At 35.5% G+C, this 19,612-nt stretch overlaps 1 protein-coding gene and 1 long non-coding RNA gene across 8 annotated transcripts in view; one reads left to right on the plus strand and one right to left on the minus strand.

Annotated features, from left to right (window-relative positions):
* LOC138311166 (frizzled-5-like) overlaps positions 1–19,612 on the minus strand; it is a 109,389-nt gene that overhangs the window by 26,838 nt on the left and 62,939 nt on the right. For all 7 annotated transcript variants that reach the window (XM_069252634.1, XM_069252636.1, XM_069252632.1 and 4 more), the window contains 2 exons: positions 16,391–16,439; positions 4,355–4,438 (listed from right to left, as the gene is read on the minus strand). The gene's annotated coding sequence lies outside the window, so the exon portion shown is untranslated. The remainder of the gene's footprint in view (positions 1–4,354; positions 4,439–16,390; positions 16,440–19,612) is intronic.
* LOC138311168 (uncharacterized) overlaps positions 17,319–19,612 on the plus strand; it is a 43,041-nt gene continuing 40,747 nt past the window's right edge. Inside the window, exons 1-2 of the long non-coding RNA XR_011206537.1 lie at positions 17,319–17,448; positions 18,408–18,492. This is a non-coding gene — a long non-coding RNA (uncharacterized lncRNA). The remainder of the gene's footprint in view (positions 17,449–18,407; positions 18,493–19,612) is intronic.

The following is a 19,612-nucleotide window of genomic DNA, read 5'->3' on the forward strand; positions in this document are numbered from 1 at the left end:
CAAGTTTTCTCATTTTAAAGACATCTTGTAATTTCAGTTGTAATTAAAACTCCGATTTATTCAGTGCCTATTCACCAATGTTGAGGTACATGGCAATTGCATAGCATAACATTCGCATACAAAGTTGACTGAACCTTCTCTTAAATAATTATTATAATGTCTGCGATAAAATCAGTCATTATGAGAAATACAAGAAATAATCAACTTGGCCAGCGGGCTTGAGCATTTTATGCAAAAAATGCACTTTAAAAAAAAATCTACGAGTTTCAATGCCTGAGGACATGATTTTCGCATGAAGCGGATTCTTTGGGATCTGAACAAAATTGCACGAAACAATTCACAAATATTCAGGAGGACCTACAACATCGGATCTCAAGAAAGATGATGACAGATTCTTAGCAGCATATGTGCGGAAGAAGACGGTCAAATCACCGCCTAATTATTCCCGTGTCCCACCGTGCGCACCTTTTGTTAAACGGAAGGAGATCGTTTTAGACGCTGTGTTTGTTCAGCGGAGCGAGCTAGACACAAATCCGCGATGAAGTGAATATCGTCCAAATCATCCCCTTAAATTTTAAGTTCTATTAAGTTTTAAATATGTGGCCGGCTCTCCAGTGCTGTTCGTTGAATAGGCGCTCCGCCTCCCGCCGAGACGATTGTGTGCTCGACAAAGGCGCACTCGATCGGTGATTAGCACGGGGGCGTTCTGACAAGCGGAACTGAACATGGAACCTTCGACACTGACAAATTTATGTCTTTGGTGACATGTGTATTTAGATAGAGGGGCGGGATTGTGTAGATTTAGCTAAACATGTAACAGGAATATGTGTTTAGTTATTTCTATGTCTTCTCGAAGCCATTGTGAGGCTTGGAGGCTATGTAGGTGCAATATTTGTGACGAGGAAATCAATTTATATCTACGACAAAACATTATTGTTAAGTCATTGAATGATGAACGAAATGAAAAACAGATTAACCATTTTAACGGCCATACACCTGTTAAGGAAAATATTTATTTAGGAAGGGACATTATACTCAATTTGAACCATAACCAAGTATGGAAAACATGCACAATTCTGACTGATGAACTAATGAACCAATTACGATTACATGCACGAAAAGCATGACGCACGTTAAAAAAGCAAAAGGTTGGCAATGGCTTGAGATGTTTAGAAACAAGAATGAAAAAATAGTAAATATAAACTAGAATGCTATTGATTCAGACATCTTAGCTGTTTAAAAACCAATCGCAAAAAATAGCAATAGTTATATATAATTCCGAAGGATGTTAATAAATAATAGAAATACAAAGTGTAAAATTTTATCGACAGTTTCAGAAAAGTTGGCAATCATTGACAATGCGTTTGTTTAAGATTGACAACTGTCACTCACGAATCAGCAGGAAGCCCTACTTCCGCCGCTGCAGGTTGAAGAACGTTTTGGTTTATGAAGGAGCGAGGTTGGAACCTCTTTGGCGCGCGCGACAGGTGTATCCAGGTGTTAAAGGGTTATTACGGAATGTCAGGTGTGGAATTCTCACCTGTTAATAGACACTTACGCCACGTCATACGACTAACACCTCCACCTGCGAGACTCGAATAAAAAGTCTAGTTTTTTAACGAAATAATCAGTAACTGGACCCGATTGTAATAGGAATGTATAATGTAGCAATACAGCCGCGACATGTGACATCTGGTTCGTGTGTTAATTCTACTCAGGTGTCGACCGATTACGTATTGGCTATTATTTCAATTTCGAATTCAATCATAAAATCATTCTGGACATCGTTTGTTCTATTTAAATATATGCCCATTGAACATGTATGCCCACGAAGAATAGTGCGAAGCCTTTCATCGCAGAACAGGTTTGATTCCAACCTTCAATTGTTTTTATCTCAACAATCTATCAATATTTACAATAATCTACGAGCCATCCCGATCTCCAATAACAAAACCATCAAAGAAAGAGATTGGTTGTATGTGTTGATTGTCTATCTGTTTAAGACCAGAAGGTTTGAGTATGGTTATTTTGAGGCTCCTTGTGATAGAGGAACTCTTGTTTCAATAGTGGACCTCGTGCTCTATTTATAGTGCTATCTCATTGAAGCCTGCAGCCAAAGACAACAAACAGCACACCCGGCTTGTCCACATTATACTGACATCAACCCACTATGTTATGTCTCTTTGTTAAAGTGCGATATCACTGAAGCATGGGCAAACCAGTCTTCCCACTTCGTTTTATGCTGAGCTCTGAGCAGGAGCAGAAAAGAGTATGGTGTGTCTCGACTAGGGGATTAGGGATGAAACCTTCACATTTACCGTTACATATACAAAATATGGTTAAATAGTATCCGAACAGTGTATCTTCCTTATTCCGAGGTGTTCCGAATGGCTTTAATCATTTTCTTTATTTTTTGGGTCAAATAAATATAAACTTTACACCGATTGAGAAACAAGTTATACAACTTATGTAAATCACTCTCGATGACCCGGATGTAAGCGCGCGAGGGGTCTTAGTGTGGGAGGAAACCGGAGTGCCCGGAGAAAACCCACGTGATCGGGCAGGTGACCCCTGACCTTTTCACGTCCGTGCCGGGGATCGAACCCCGGCCGGCTAGGTGAAAGGCGAGTGGCTTAACCACTACACCACCCGATCACCCAAATGGGTCAAATGCCTGGAGACATTAACAAGACATGACTTTGACCCCCATCATTTCTTGAGAACCGTGTCCCCGCCCCCCGGGGGACTATTGTAAAATAAAACCATGGAATCACTACGATAAAACATGTCATATTTACACTACCGTGGTTCCTGGTGGTACACAAAGCACAATGCCAAATTAACCGTGGAAAGAATTGTCACGATACAACAAAGCAACTGGCGGGGACACCCGAACGAGTAGAGGGCACGGACAATGTCCATTTGTGGACGAGTCCTGACCGCCTGGCCAGAGGAACTCCGTGGGAGCTGCTAATGAACCACTCCGGGAAATGTCGAGTCATTGACGCAGGGTTTAACTAGCCAGGGGTCAGAGTTGTCCGGAAAACAGCTACTGACAGGTGTGGTTATACACTGTACTGAATGTAGAACATGGGATAAAAACTGAAGTACCCGACAAAGTGTGAACAATCGCATAATAAATGTCTACTGTATATTCGTGGGTAATTTCTTTTGTGGTTTGAAACTTCGTGGTTAGAAATACTCGCGGTGCAATAATGTTATATATACACTTTTTCGAAATATGTCACTTAAGTTCACACCCCTATGTGTTTTATGTATATATAGCTGACAAGCACTCTAAAAGGCCTACTACAGTATTAGTTGCTATCTGCAATTAGACTTTTTCTTTGAAAGACGTGGTTATCGTTTGTTATTGATTCTGGAGTTTGCATATTTTTATGCAAATTCAAACTGAATAATATTTCGTTTAGTTTTAGTTAAAACATATTTATATGATCAAAGTAAAAAAAGAATTGGGCACAAGTGATAAACTTACGATTGCCCTCTCCCACACTAAATAATGCCAATGAAACCAAGGAGCAATCCAGAACAGGAACCAAGAATTAAATTGACAACATATACCTGGGCTTGCTAGATATGACAGTAGAGTAGAGTTTAACTAAGTGTAACTGAGATACTTTAATTTGTGATAATCTAAATCCAACAAAGAGCGACAACAACACAGAGCAGAAGACACATGATAAATGCTAAGTATGATAATTAAATTCTTGCGCTCGTTATTGGAGCCAAATTACCGCTTCCTCTGCAAATGAAAAGCCACTCGAGTTACTGTCAGACTCCGACTCGTGAGCGACAGTCACATGACTTCCTGTCAAAATGACGACCTCTGTACATAATTGTTTGACAATTTATATTAACCCGGAACAAAGTCATGGATTAATATGCCAATGGTCCGGACGATGTATTGTCCGGTATAGAACAGTGGACAACTAGGCTGACCGCCAGACAAATTACAGCATGTCACAGCTACAGCGAGTTTTGACACCAAAACAGAAAGCACCCGTGGAGGGTTGTTCATTGTTATATGAACACCCTTGTTATGCTCATTTTAAAATATTAACGTACATGTAGCAGCCGAAAACAGATAAAAATGCATAGGTCACATACACATGTAAGGATGCTTTTCAAAGACACCCAAACTGTTCAATTATGTAAATTCGACCAATATTGTTTCTGATTGACAAGGATATATATACAAGGTACAATTTCTACTGTTCTTCAAAAAGTAGTTGGCATTGTGGTTCTAAATCTAGTTTTATAAGCAATGATTTCGATTGGCGACATGTTGACATAGAATTTTTCTTCTAGAAATGCAAAAAAAAAAACAACGTACCTTATTTTGTAATTAAATGGTCTCGTGTATCACTGTTCTTTTATGACCTAGTGACTTCAAAATCATTTGCAATATCCCGTCTTCCTGCAAAAGAAACCAGAAAGTTCATTATAGGCATTCAGTCAAATAAGACGGTTTAAAACACAAATACACTAAATCAAAGACGTGTATTTGGTTGTCTGACAGAGGAAATCTACATAGTACACATATACAAAAACAAATCTGAAAATGCCTGTGCGCAAAACATTTACATGTACATTAACCAATAATTTGGATATTTGGAACGAATAATCAAATTTGGAAAATTATCGTTTTGGATTTGGGCTTCAAGAATCTTGATTAACAGACAGTTTCATGAAGGAAAATGGTAAAGATTCAAAACGGGAGAAATTGATTACAGAAAACACGATTATATCGAACATACCAATAACGAACTTGTGGTTGAAATGAAGTACGTTACGGTTTGTGCTTATAACGAAGTAAATTCATTTGTCTCCATAAAATCATTATAACTGAGGTTTACTTATGTGTAAACACATATCATTGTAACAAGGGCTTACTTATAGAAAACAACTGTCGCAGTTATCGTTAAAGAACGCTTCTAGTATATCAGAACTGGAAATATTTTTTAAGTATGACGTGATACCAACAATCAAAACTCAACAGAATTTGTCGATCTTGGGAAAAAAACTTTTATTTTTTATCTAGATAAGTAAAGGACAATTTAATTTGACCTATAACCTTTTTCGCAGTTTTATAACACCTGTGGTTGTCTTTTTATCTGTTTTGATAACTTACTAATAAAGTGAAATCTCATTATAGAAAGCGAATCTCGCGAGATCTCCTAATGGTGTTATATCTGTGAAAGCTGACCCGTTGTCTGTTTACCTCAGTGCGAAACTTTACTCCGCTATTGTTGTGAGCGAGAGGCGTTAATCATTGCGGAGTCAATTTTCTATTGTACCTACATAACCTTAGGGTGTTCACTGTGAAATCGTGTCAATGAGGGGCGTGTATGATCACGAGGAGGATGTATTTCAATAATGACATTGGCTTTAATTAGACTTCATACCAAATATGGTAGCATGGAGTTCCCCGTGAGCATCCGCTAGCAGCGGGGCTTTAAAAAAAGCCCTGAAGACGATGTTGTCAATTGGACTAAATAAAAGGATGGATCTTGTAAAGTATTCAACATGAATACAGTTAACAATCTTCCTTCGTGGGATGTTCTGTTATAGAAGGGTTAAACTAAAAGGTAAATGTGCACCGCCCGTGTAACCAGTTTAAAGTCACTCACGCGAGACAGAATACAAGCGAACTGTAAAATTTATCAAATACAATAATTGCATTCAGACCGTTTCCATTATCATGAATTTTAAATATGAAATTAAAAATGGTCTCATGGATGCTTCATAAAAAGAAATCAATTTGATGCAACCCATTTTAAAACAAATACGAAGACATTAAAACGTTGAAAGCCGATTAATTATTATTGTCTTATTAACTGACCCATGACGTAAAAATCGACCACCGAAACTATTTCTATAGGGTGCATGGCCTAGTAATTCTAGTTTTCAGTTGTCACAATAACTCATTAAAAATCAAGTAGTAGCTATATCCGGTGTTTATATAATTAATGATGCAACCATATAGTTGACAAAAGGACAATCGATATACAGTAGATGTACAAATGTATATAGATCTAAATATGATGATTTTTAAAAAAAGAAAAATCTATATAAATCTACTTGTTAAAGGGTGATTTTGTTCAGAGTAGATATATTTTTGTCAAATCGGAATCCACTTGTATGTTAAAAAATGACAGTTTCGTGGGGAAAATGAGAGCAAGCCGATATACTTTTTGTGTCAATGAATGATGCAACGAATGAATGAAAGACCGATTAAACGAACGAACTAAATGAATATCGACAGACATTTCTGAAATTTCACAAGCTTAAACTTTTAACAGCCATGACTTTGTCTTATTTCCATAATTAATCCCTATACACTTAGTTTGGACATGTGTATATATAAACTATTCAGGCTATGAAGTTTTTGAGAAATTTAATATCTTTTTAATTTGTTTACATGTACCTTCCCGTGTTAGCAGACAAACACAGAGGAACAATGCGTCTTGTATCTCCATGTTATAGTCGAGAGAGGTCATGCTGAAAAAAATCCATTTTAAATGACAGTGTATTTACGATTGTCTGGCAAAACTTATTTAAACACAGTTTCGATAGACAATTCTAATCCGTAATGGACAATACAACATTTTTAATTTCACTTTTTATTGGTTTTTTATATGAAAATGATATAATATTTGTAAAACCTACGGCGAGCTGTGTGGAATTGTTCAATATTTACACCGAACAATGGCGGTTTATAACGAGCTAAAATCGTGGTTGTTCAAGTGTTTAGGTAATGAAACTAGCTATTGTGATCAACTGCCTCATTGTTTTCGGGAGGATAAGAGGGTGCCGGATCGTGATACATGTATCTTATGTCAGGTTCACACCTGGGAACAGTCGATTTCTATAGAGATGTGTAAATTAACTTTAACAAATCTGACCTGTAACCCATTCTTACCTTGACCCTTGACCCTTGAACCTGGAATCTAAGTTCCAGAATGAACTCGGATAAAAACATGTCATGCCACTATCGGTATAAGGTCAGTAGGGTAGCTTCATAAACTCTATAAAGTACAGCTATATTTGTCTTATGGCAGCGGGATTGTACTACAAAATCATTTTTATATCTAAAAATAAATACCCGTATGCTAATATAATATTAGAAAATCGGTCACGTTCAGCAAGAATCCGGTGCATGTGCGTCTTGGAACGTTTTCAACAAATGTTGGTACCAGTCCCTCTCAATTTGCCAATTGAATCTTATCTTTGTTTATGGAAAATTAGAAGAAACTTGGTCCTCGTTTGTAGAATTTCTCCTAGATTTTTTTTCCATTCTTACTGACTTTCCATTTTACTGATATTTTCGGAGGCGACGAAAACCCTAATTTTCATTTAATTTCCATAAGTTATCGCAACCTTCAACACCAATCCCGTACGTATTAAACAGTTGGTACTACACAAGAAATCGGTTCGCATCCACTATTTCATGGAGACCGCCATTATCGATCGCAATATACGGGAAAAATACTGACACTCCCTGGAAATCAAGCAGGAAACAATGTTTCCAAAGATTGCCGCGGATATTTCCTCCAATGTGTTGCGATTGCCGCCAATATACAACATGTATATTCTGCTCGATTCATACCGCAAAATGAGACTAAATCTGACGGAAGACGTGGAACATCGATGCCATACCATATATATAGCGCTAATCGGTTATCGTTAGAAACCGAGGCGGAAAAGTTGACAGAATCATCGAATCACATCGCCATTATTTTTTTTACAAAACTAGACTTCGTTCACGTAGCAAGGTTTTACGATTTCAGAATCATACCGCACCTGAGAGATACAGATAATGTGCAATGGGGTCTTTATTTCGTTCTCACGTGTTGGTGCTTCATTCATGTATAGTGTAACGATCAGACAAGCCTGTGCTTTTATTAAGACCGAATTTACTTCAATGCTCTGTTTCCAGTACACTGCAATAGAAAATATTAAGTCTGTTTTATCCGAAATATCATCAGTTGTTTCCGTCTCCGGAATACAATAACCCCATTACTCAATCACTAGATATGGTGACGCGACAAACAAATGAGTGCGACTATCCGCGCTGGATCTCTGACGTCCCGGGTTAGATAATGTCACGATTCGTAATAAGCTGTGACGTCCAGCCGAAGAAACCATACAAATCGTTTTCAAACTCGTACAAAACATCTCGCAAGATAGCCTGCAAGTGTCACACTTTCAACCCTAACGACGCGTCAAGGTCAGAGGTCAAATTTACCCCCATCTCTTTGTCAGCTCGTTATTACTCTATTCGTTCGGAATGCCTCGAGATTTTCTTTCATCGGAGAGTACCCGGTACGTCCTGGTGTCCAAATTAGAGACGTCGTTGGTGACAGTTGTCAAGTGACTTAGCGGGGGGCCACCGTTCCTACTATGGTCTCCTGTCAGAACGAGAATGTGTTGAAGCGAAAGTGAAACTTAATTACAAAAATCATTACCACTCGCCAGCGCTGCTAATGACAGGGGTGGAACGTCATCATCAGAAATCCCAGAAATTATCGCCGGAATTCCACTCAAACAATAGACACTGGCTCTTAAATTGAGAATCATCTTGTATTGACCAATCACATCTCGTTATAGGTCGCACGGAAAGGTCATCACGCGCTGTTGAAGGTCAGACATCCCCACCCGTTTTTGTCATGACGATTGCATATATTTAGTTCGTCTAATGTCACTGTGAATGGCTTGTATTGGCAGGTCTAATTTTATACAGAATCGGTATATGACGCTGACGACGTGGAACAATAAGATTATCTCAACAAAAGTAAACTAACGAGACAAGTCTTTTAGAAGTGTATTATAGGTTTATAATTAATATTTTGGCTTAATTTGCGAGTGCCATACATGGCCGATGAAAATTACGGACACCTGAAAAATCTAAATAGATCATAAAAAATATTTTAATAAAAGAATTCCTGTGCCATTTTCTTTTTGACATCTTCATCTACTAATTATTTAAATTAATATTATACGTAATATGATGAGACACTTCGTGGCGTACATGGGAGTACTGAATTGGTAAATTGCTTCGGTTTGTAAATTACTTACAAAACATGAGAATTGTTAAAACGCAACTTACAGAAATATTATACATTACGATCCCATCGTTTTCAAATAATCACAATTAGAACTTCGAAATATCTTTTGTTTGGCCATTCATGCACTCACAATAACAACATCTCAGCTTCTGTCACAAAATGTTTCTTAGCTTTCTCAAAGTACTTTATTATTTGCTTCAGTCTGACTTGAACCCCACCCCCTACCTTTCCCTCCACCGACCTGCCCTTCTTTTCTTCCTAATTCCTTTACCTCTTCAAACTGTCAAGTATCGTTCAGATGTCGCGTGTACTTTTAACCGCATTAGATCCTGAACAATTCCACAATTTGTCGTAAATTCAAAATCAAATACAGGAATAATGTAATTTATTGTGAGACAAGGACGCGACATTAGTGCGCGCGGGACTTTGTGGTTCTGTCGGATTCGTTATGACGTGAACAAATCCCTTGGGAGTCCTTCTCTGAAGTCGCTTTAAGGGGAACTGACCTCTGTACCCTACAGTAAGTGTTGGTGACTTTGATTAAGGCGTCTGCATTACATTGGCAACCTCTTTGTCTCATTTCAATTTAAATTTCGTAGCATTGTTTTAACTTTCCGAATTACTTCGCTTCTTATGGTATATGTTGTTCAATTATATCAAGTTCCATGTTGCCAAACTTATAAGCATAAACGATATGAAAGAAAGTCCTACACAGCAACTACATGTACGAAGTCTCGTTTTCAAAATTGGAACACATCTGCTCGGAAACTCTCTAGATGAAAGGTCAATAAATACGATTATCCATGATGGATTTCGAGACACTTGACATGAAACTAATGTTTCAGAGTTCGACGCCATATTGAATGCTTCCTCATTGAAATGTGTAATGAGATTTGGTTGTTTACTCATTCTTAATCAGGCAGCATTCCATTGTCTTCATCACCATCTGGTATAGAACGACTGCAACGACATCAGTCCGAATTGTAGGTACTTGGTTAGAAGGGTAGAGAAATCTTGAAGGAGATGCATTGTAAAGTTCATTGAGCAGTGAAAAAAAGGCTTGATATATCAAATTGTTACGTTTTGTGCTTAGGCAACCCCTGTATATTTATAAAATAGCTTTTGGAACTTTGATGTTTTTTGTAAATTAGGAATCTTACATTTCCATGCCAAGGAGATACTTAAATACACAATATTTTTTTTTATATATAGAAATAGATAATAGGATGTGTTGATAACTTTTTATAATCAATTGTTTGGGGTATCAACGTCTTCAAAGAAGTTTGAAGGGATACAGAGCATGGAGAGTATGGTGTTTGGTTTAAAACGTTTTTTTTTTGTGTGTGTGTGTGAACTTTCTAATGTCTGGTAATCAGGGAACGAGGCATTGTCAAACTTACCATCTGGTACAGTGTACATGAAAGATTGGAGCGATTTAAAATTTTGAGTCCCACTGGTACTGTAGGTTTTGGCTGGAAGGGGGAAGGAATCTTGCAGAAGGTGCTTCATAAGGTTTATAGAATTATAGACATAGGTTTGGTATACATCATATTAGGGCTTCTTTGTTTTTGTGTCAAGGAACACCCAAATACGTACAATGTACATAGAAAAAACCCAACAACATTTTTTTGTGTGTAGAAATTCAAAGGGTAGGTTATGGTTTTATGGAACTTTGGCAAGTTTGATATAGGGGTTTTATATTTTTGTATCAAGAAATTGCATATAAAGAAGTTTGAAAGGGTAAAGTCCACGGGGATAAAGACGTTTTGCTTTAGAGGCTTCCAGTGTTTTTGTATGTAGAGCCTGGTATATTTATGGAGCTAAAAGTTCTTTTTATAAAGTGTATACAATGTAAGGTGTTTACATTTCATTGAATGAAATATAAGAGTAAAAGGGACGGTCCGGTTTGTAACTCGAAAGGTTTTACAAACTTATATTTTAGAGCTTCGAAGACTGGGGCAAAAATTCTGGAAATTATTGCCACATGACCAAACCTAATCATTTTCGTAAAAGACCAATGGGAGATGTTTGAAATACATGCAAGTTAAAATGCAAAGTTTCGACCTTCGAAAATATTAGATGGCATAACAACATTTCCAAAGCTTACTTTCGCGGCAAAAGGGTTATGAACCTATGTCCATGAGGTGTCTCGGCACCTCGACCTTCAACCAAGATCACCTTTTTTTTTATCTCGAAACCGTCTGCTTAGCATAAACATAACGACATTATTATCGTTAAGTACACGATGTTAATTCTTGTTTCATGGAGATGTTCATCAATGGACGCTCATATCAGGTGATCATCATGAAGTAGTCTTAAAAACGCATATGGTTGTTGCTAAAACAACATAAGAAAATAAGTTGTCTAAACGCCTGCGTGAAACAGGAGAGCGACGTACAGCTAAGGATTATTATTACAAGTGATGTTTTATCGCGGAACGCCGTGTTTTCTCACCAGGTGGCGCGCCGTCACTGTCAATCTCCCGACATGCACCACAGCATGTTGCCCCACCTGACGTCAAAAGCTGTGCTAAGTAGCCGGGTTTATTTGGGGCTAGTCTGGAAGCTCACTGCGTTATCCTTGCCTGTGTCAATAATATGCTTGTTGAAATACCTTTTTATGTCGAGTTGACAAGAGATTGATAGTAATCTTTTGTTAAAAGGGCAATTCGGGTCAATCTCTTGTAAAAACATGCCACTCCGAAGGTTAAAACAAAGCGATTGATAAGAAGGCTTTGACCAATTTATAAAATCCAAGATGGGCAATGTTCTCTTGTATTTATATTGTATAATATAATGTTATATGCCCCTGTTAAAAGAAAATGACGTGATTTTCGCTCACAATATAGAAAGCGAAACGTTACATCTTACTTAGTTATATTATCTCCCTCGCAAGTACATATATAATGTAGGTATTGATTTTGACGTTATAACTTCGTGAGCTAAAAATACGTCATCTTCTCTGAAAATAAGCATGTAGCAAAAATCAGCTTCTACCTGCCCACAATAACAGATAACACTGTGATATTGAAAGACTGAATTAAATATTGCATTTGAATCTTGATTCCGTCTATGCATCTTACAGAGTTATCTCCCATGGGTTTCCCTTGAGCGCTTCCACAGACGTCACGGTTCCAATTTTCAATACAGATATGCAGATTTACCGAAAACATAAATATTTAAAACCTTCCGAATTTCTTTATTTCACAGTATTTGCTAAACAAATAACTTATGTGTGGGTCTGCAATTTTGTTTTTCTTTCGACACGTTTCAAATTATCTCCTATGCACATGTAATGTGTATATTACATGTACAACTGCACTAGTATATTTGTATCGGCAACATGAACTATTGTAAATAATTTTCTTTTGATAAATGTTCTTTTTATAATGCAAAAATATACACAACGTTAACTGCATAAAAACGGCAGATTTGGGAATAAGATATTTTACATTACATAGTATGCGATCCTTTCAAATCAAGCATTCAATTGACTAAACCAAAGCCCGATGACAGGCGTGTGCAATATCATGTAACGAATCCGGGCTCCGGATATCGCAATGTGTCAAAAACGTCTAAACAATGTCAAAGTGGGCCTAGGCACACAGATTACGGTCTACTGTGTGTGCATGGGTGGTCCGGACTGACATAAGTCACACGGTGGAATTGAACAATATTTATAGGCAGTTTAATACCGAAATCCTTAATAATAATTTCGCGAATAAGAAGAATCACGCCATTTTCTTTTCAAGTCATTTTCGTGTATTTCCGACCCATATATTGACAGTTTCTCATTAAAATTATATGAAAAATCTGTTTGAATTATAAAAAAATATACTTTCCGCATTTTGCTTCTTTGGGCTGATTGGATTTCTCTGATCTTCATATCTGTTGAAATTCGTACATTGATTATTTTCAACAAATATAAGGGCGGATTGGTCTTATTTTATGTTATTGATTTTGTTTAGAATGTAGTAATTTGGAACATAAATCTCTAAATAATGCAATTGACTACATGTATTTGTAAGCATGATTTTACACGTGCTATTTATTTAAGGATTAACTTGAATAGATCTTTTTATGTTATGGAGATATAACACAAAAATCTGAGTGTACTCTAAATAAACCGCGAAGCGGTTTATGATGAGAGTACACTCAGATTTTTGTGTTATACATGTATCTCCATAAAATAAAGAAAATATTCAAATTAATCTTTATGATTCAATTTACTAAAGATAATCTCTTCAACGTTCAAAATTCATTTTGGGACTCATTTGTCTATGAAATCATTAAACCGTCATCTCAGCCAATCAGAAGCAACGTTACAAACGGCGACGCCATTTTTTCATTTATGGGCTGATAAAGTAAATTTTTAAGCCAATGAAAATGCTCGTAACAAGCAAAATTGAATCATACTAAAATAATAATGCACAGGTTTTAATTTCAGTATAAATGGTTTCTTGTTTTAAATTATAAAAAAGCGAAAGAAAAGAAAAACTTTAATGTTTCGAAATTGAGAGTATTAAAGAAACTTAAATATATGTGGCAATTTACAATAAGTCTCAATACCTGATAATGTTTATTTTACTACATTGCCGGCCTTTTTAACCGATCATGGAGCCTAATTTGCGGTTTGCACGGAGGGTAATTAAACAACAATGACTGTGTTATACCTGTTACACATATAAAGAAGTGTCAGGTGAGATGTCGTGATACAACTTCATTAATTTTATTTCTTTCCCGGTCACATGACTGACGGGCACCTGCTTTAAATGTATTTTGAACGGGTATATTCCTGACTGGCACTTTCTCACATAGTGACATTTCAAATTAGTAAGTGTGGGGTCACTTAGTGAAATATTTTAACGAGTTTAATTTGTCAACCTTAATGAACGATGTCGCGAGATCTGTAACCCTATTAGCGGTGATAAAGCCTGTTGGTCTAGTAATCCTGTATAAAAATGTATTTTATGGCGTATAGACTAACATAATTACTGTCAGAAGTAATTATTGTATTATTTGGTATCTTTTCCGTTTTGTTCATCCTTGATACTCCAGGGGTTACAATCACTTAAGATCAGTGACCCCAGGAGTATCGAGGATGGATTTTGGTATGTATATAGGGGGAAGCTCAGAAATAACCATTTTGTTGTTGTTGTTGTTTGGTTGTTTCATGGTGAATTTAGTCGTGTAACTTGTAAATGTCACAGATATGCCTCGAGTTTAGAGTAATTTTTCGGTATTACAAATATATTTTATATAATTGAGAATTTTTACAAAGATATGGTTATTTAGTTTTATTGCTTGGATCGATCATAACAGAATCGATATATATGTATGTTTTTCCCCTTTCTCTGGCTTTCCTTTATTGAAAAAAAATGTACAAAACATACATGCATACTGAACATTAATTCTATAACACGACATCCAATCTAAACACAAAAACGGACACGGCATGACTTATTCCGGATCTCTTTTGACAAGTTTGAAATTTACTAATGACTTTCCTCTTGAACTAACTAATTTTACTAGATTAGTAAACGTAACAATGTGCTATATCCTGGCTCTGACATCAGGTCACGCCCAGTTATTGATAAATTTTCTTGGACACACAATTTAGTTTCGTGTGAATTCACATATTGCACGCCAGGATATTGTTTCTTTTGTTCGCGTCAATGTAGATTTAAATGTAATCCTACCACCCACATTTTATTTTTTAAATATATTTCCTCTTCACATGATGTAACTATATAAATTTCATTATCTTGGGGCTTCCGGTTGAGAGCGTTGATCGATGGGGAAATCATTATTAATCGACTGGGAAATTGCGCCTGGCTAATACATGTACATATCTGCACATATTTTACAGAAACTGCGCGCTAGTTTATCATAATTTATTAGACAATTATCGGGGTGCTAGGTAGTGAAGGCATTTATATTAAATAATGATTATGTATATGATGATACTATATCGTTTATAATATTCGCGGGGTTTTTAATTTCGCTAAATTCGTTGATCCATCCAAATTCGGGAAAGTTAACACCTCGCAAAATTCATCAAAATTATGATTTATACAAATTATAGCCTGTCATAGGAATGACGCTTTAAAATGCTTCAAAGATAATTTCCGAAAATAAATCCCCGCGAATAATTTCCAAACAATAAATACAAAATTGTACATCCCCAATCAAAATTTAACAAATGTGTACACTAGTCTATTACATGTATAGCTATATACAAATAAAATTAAACGATATTGTGTACTTTTTGATAAAGCCTGTATGCATGTGGTACTTAATATACTTTTTTTGTAATTCTGGTATTTGAGGGATAAAATTATCGCTTCTTCGACAATGTTCCACCAAATCGAGAAAATATTCTTTGCAAAATCGACATCTATAGGGTCTTTAATATACAATATTTATAAATATTTTAGTGCATAATACTGCACAGGCATTCGGATAGCCAATACATGTATAGGTACATGTACATTCTTGTAATTAAAACATCTACTATTTTATATATAACTTGAACATGTAATACGGCGTGTTGTTTCATATAAAGTTTCCAAACATACAGTGCTTCATTGTTTTCATGTTTATAAGAATTATGTCACAAAATACACGAAAGGGTCGAATTTTACCCCGGGTCACGCTATAAACACAAAAAACGTTTAAAATCTGAGTCAAAATTCAATCTTGAAACTTTTTAATGTTATATTTGTCAAATTCTTTGTGCTTTATAATGACATTAATGTTTTCACCTTCCGGTGAAAGAAAATTAAAATGTTAAAAATTGTTACAGTAAATCAAGGTATTGTTTTAATTCACGAGGTGTAACAATTTAACTGCGAAAGTGGATACAAGAAGATATTTAACTTATCAGCTCGTTGAGTTTCATTATTATTTTATTATATTGCATCTGATAAATCATATAGCAGTAATAGTTACCAATCTATGTTCAGACTTGAATCATCAAATCACAACCAATTTCGTCTTCTTAATGAACGTTTTTTTTATCCCCGTATGGTTGGAAAATAAACTTCATTTGTTCAAAATCCATGAATAACCTCCTTTTAAAATCCAGGTACTTAGCAGTAATTATAAGCATCGATTTATTTTAACTGTACTACTGCCTAACTACTTATGTCTGTCATATATATACATGTTTATTTGGAAACGGATTTTTAATATTACATGTACAATGTACTTTGTACTTTTTTCAAATCCACACGGTTATAATGTTATTTTTTGTTGTACTGTATCTTCATTCCATCAAATGTGATCAAAGCCAACACTTACCGATGATGATAAATATCCCGACATCAAGCAGATCAGACCACTTTCGATCCTGCAACAGACAAAAAAATCGAATATAATACAGGAATTCCTCACTATGTCTGCGGAGTTATCGCCCCTTCAACACTGTAGAGCACACAGCGAGTTTCACAATTATATACCTTCGGTGTGTCTTTTATCAGCAATAAAATAACTTTATAATCATCACGCTGTATTTAACAAGTTGTATATATTTGAAAGTCAGTAAGACAACAAAGAATTATCATCCATCTTACATGTAGTTAAAAATCAAATAAATGAACAAGACACATTCGTAAAAAAATGAAATCCTCATACGATATTACGAGGATACATGTATATAATAAGTCGTATTCATATCGGAAATTTAGATTCTGGCACATAATGTGATTTTGCGTACACGTAGAAATTTATTGGAAATCTTTGAATTTTGTTTCTATGTAGACATCATGACATTGATCATGAGCTTCCTATCTTCCTTGTTTGCGCGGGGCGGGATTTCATTATTCTGAACAGCCAAAAAGTAAAACGATGTTTTGTTTCAGAAATGAAAACGTAAGGTGTTATTTTTATTGAGTGTGATTTTATGCACGCTATAACAACAGATTTATTGAACAAAATTACATCTTTACACCTGTGACATCTGAAAACATCTTTTAATTCTAATAGTATCTATTCAAGTCTCTATGTGCAAGGAATATACCGACTTTTGTTTCGTAACATTCATAAATTGAATCACTGATTTATTGGTGATTTTGCGCTTTTGCTACTATAAATTGAATAAAAATTAACGCACACATATGTATTCTACATACATTGTATACACATTTTTTTTATAAGATTTTTAACAACGAATGTATGAAGTACACTGTATGTGACCCCATCTAGATCTACAATAGTACTTTTGGAGAGACGCAAATATGTAAGGGAGATAACTTTTATACACCATATGTAGAAGAATTCACGTGTGATCTCCCAAAGTGCATTGCGCTGCATTGCGTATAGGTGACAGATTGAAAAACGTAAAATGAAGAGTGATGAAGGTAAGTTAAAGATTTCAACTGCCGAGCCTCGTAATCATAAAGCTGATTGTCGCAAGCATGTCTTATAGCTGACATAACCATAGGTATTAAACTCGTCTGACATTACATGTCAATAGATTATATTTTGACATGTATTGTCAGACGAGTTTTGTACATAAGTCTATGAACATGACAATGAGACAACACGAATACCGCAGCCTCCCAAAACATCAGTCGTCCCTAACTACGTGTAACCTATACATTTTGTAGCTGTTGATTAAACCACTTAGCATTTTAAAGAAACAAAATCGTGACGATATCATCCGAATTTTGAAACAAAATTGTTACCAAGCTTTAAACGATATATACTTTAGTAATAATTTGGTTTGGCAGAGGGCTAAAATCACGTTTGATTTTTCTAAAAAATATATATGTTAAATTGTAAAACAAATAAGAGGTTTCACAGATGAAAATGATATACATTAAAACCTGCCTTAACGACCACCTCTGTATTAAGACCACTTGCTTAATTAGACAACTTTCAAAGTGTCCCAAATGGTCAATTTTGAAAAAATAATGATTGGTCTATAAAGACCACCTGGCTGTACATGTAACAACCAATTCCCTTGGTGTCTTTGGTAATCTTGAACAGATTTGATTTTAGATGTGGTTCTGACAGGAGCAATGATGATATTTTCATTCAATTAAACTAATAAATGTTTTATGACAAATGTTTGCCATATTTATTCCTGATACTGTGACAAAGATATTGTTTTTTGGTGACATTTTTATGTCTTATAAATATGTCATTGCTTCAAGAATTTAACAGCTTGTCCATGAGTTGTATTATCCCAATTCAGAAACTAAAAGTTTATTCACAAATGTGTAGAGGCCCTTGAACTTGACTGTAAATCTTTCTTTGCCATTTTTATTAGAAAGTAAACCTTATAAATAAAGAAAATTGTGTAAATATTTTGTAGAACTGAACACAAAAGGTGAACAATGAAAAACTTAACTGGAGTGCCCTCTAGTGAGTGGGATGAAGTAGCAACAGTAGTATTGGAGGTGAGTATGTAGTATTCATGTAAGTATTTCCTGTTGAAAGAAACCACAGCATTGACAACTTAACAACATATTTTTCGAAAATTTTTTTTTGAGATTTTCTCATCATTTATATCTGTTTTCAATTTTCAACTTGTAATTTACCTAGTTACAAGAATGGTAATTTTGATTATTTCTTATAACATTGGTTTTTATGCAGATAAAATTAAAATAAAAATTGTTTACAAGAATGACGTCAAGCTAACCATGCTTGGTGTTATAGAGTTGACAGTTTAATGTAGGTAGAAAAAGGCAGATGTTACTCTTGGAGACGTGGCCATTTGGCTTCTGAATGATACTAGAGAGTTTGTTATCAGAAGTAAATATCTAATTTGTTTACAAACAATAAATGCCAATATAACTTCGTATGCTGGTGTTAGGTTTAAATATATGGACAATTTATGAGTTTATGAGATGTTTGACGTAGCGGTAGTAAGTTTATACTGGGAAAAATGCAAGGTGTTGGCCAACAGATTTTATCATGAAATTCAGGTACTGTAAACCCATCTTTCTGTTGCAAGCAATTTATTTTCGCAGTCAAGGTAAATAATGTTGAAAGTTTAACTGTGCGAATTGTTATCTTCCAAAATTCTTGCACAATTAAATTCAGTGGTATTTCCATTCAATCTTAAATCTGCAAAACTTAAACTCTGTGAACATATTTCGATTCGGATATCGCTAAATTTTGTAGCAACAAAAGTAAGTAGGTTCACAGAATCACTGGATATTACATATAAAATTGATACCAGCGGTATACAGAGTCTTTGTATATAACAGAGTTGTCTGCCCTTGCAGTGATGTATTGATAATTAGGTCATTATTTCGTGAATAAATTGATCGAGTTATAAAATTGGTCCCTCTTTAAGCTTAAGAGGAATTCGCTTTTGTGTGCCGCAGTGGTTGACATATTATATTTGTGTTTCTACATAATGTCACCAGCCCTCAGCATTTAGTGTGCTGAGGTTGAAACCTGAATGGCACAAATGTTAGGTACTGACTATAGGTAGGTGGTTTTTCTATGGGTACTCAGACTTTCTGTCACTTTCTAAACCTGATGAGCCCTTTTAAGTACCATGGCTGTCAT

The sequence above is a fragment of the Argopecten irradians genome, chromosome 16 (genome assembly GCF_041381155.1).
Source record: "Argopecten irradians isolate NY chromosome 16, Ai_NY, whole genome shotgun sequence".
NCBI lineage: Eukaryota > Metazoa > Mollusca > Bivalvia > Pectinida > Pectinidae > Argopecten > Argopecten irradians.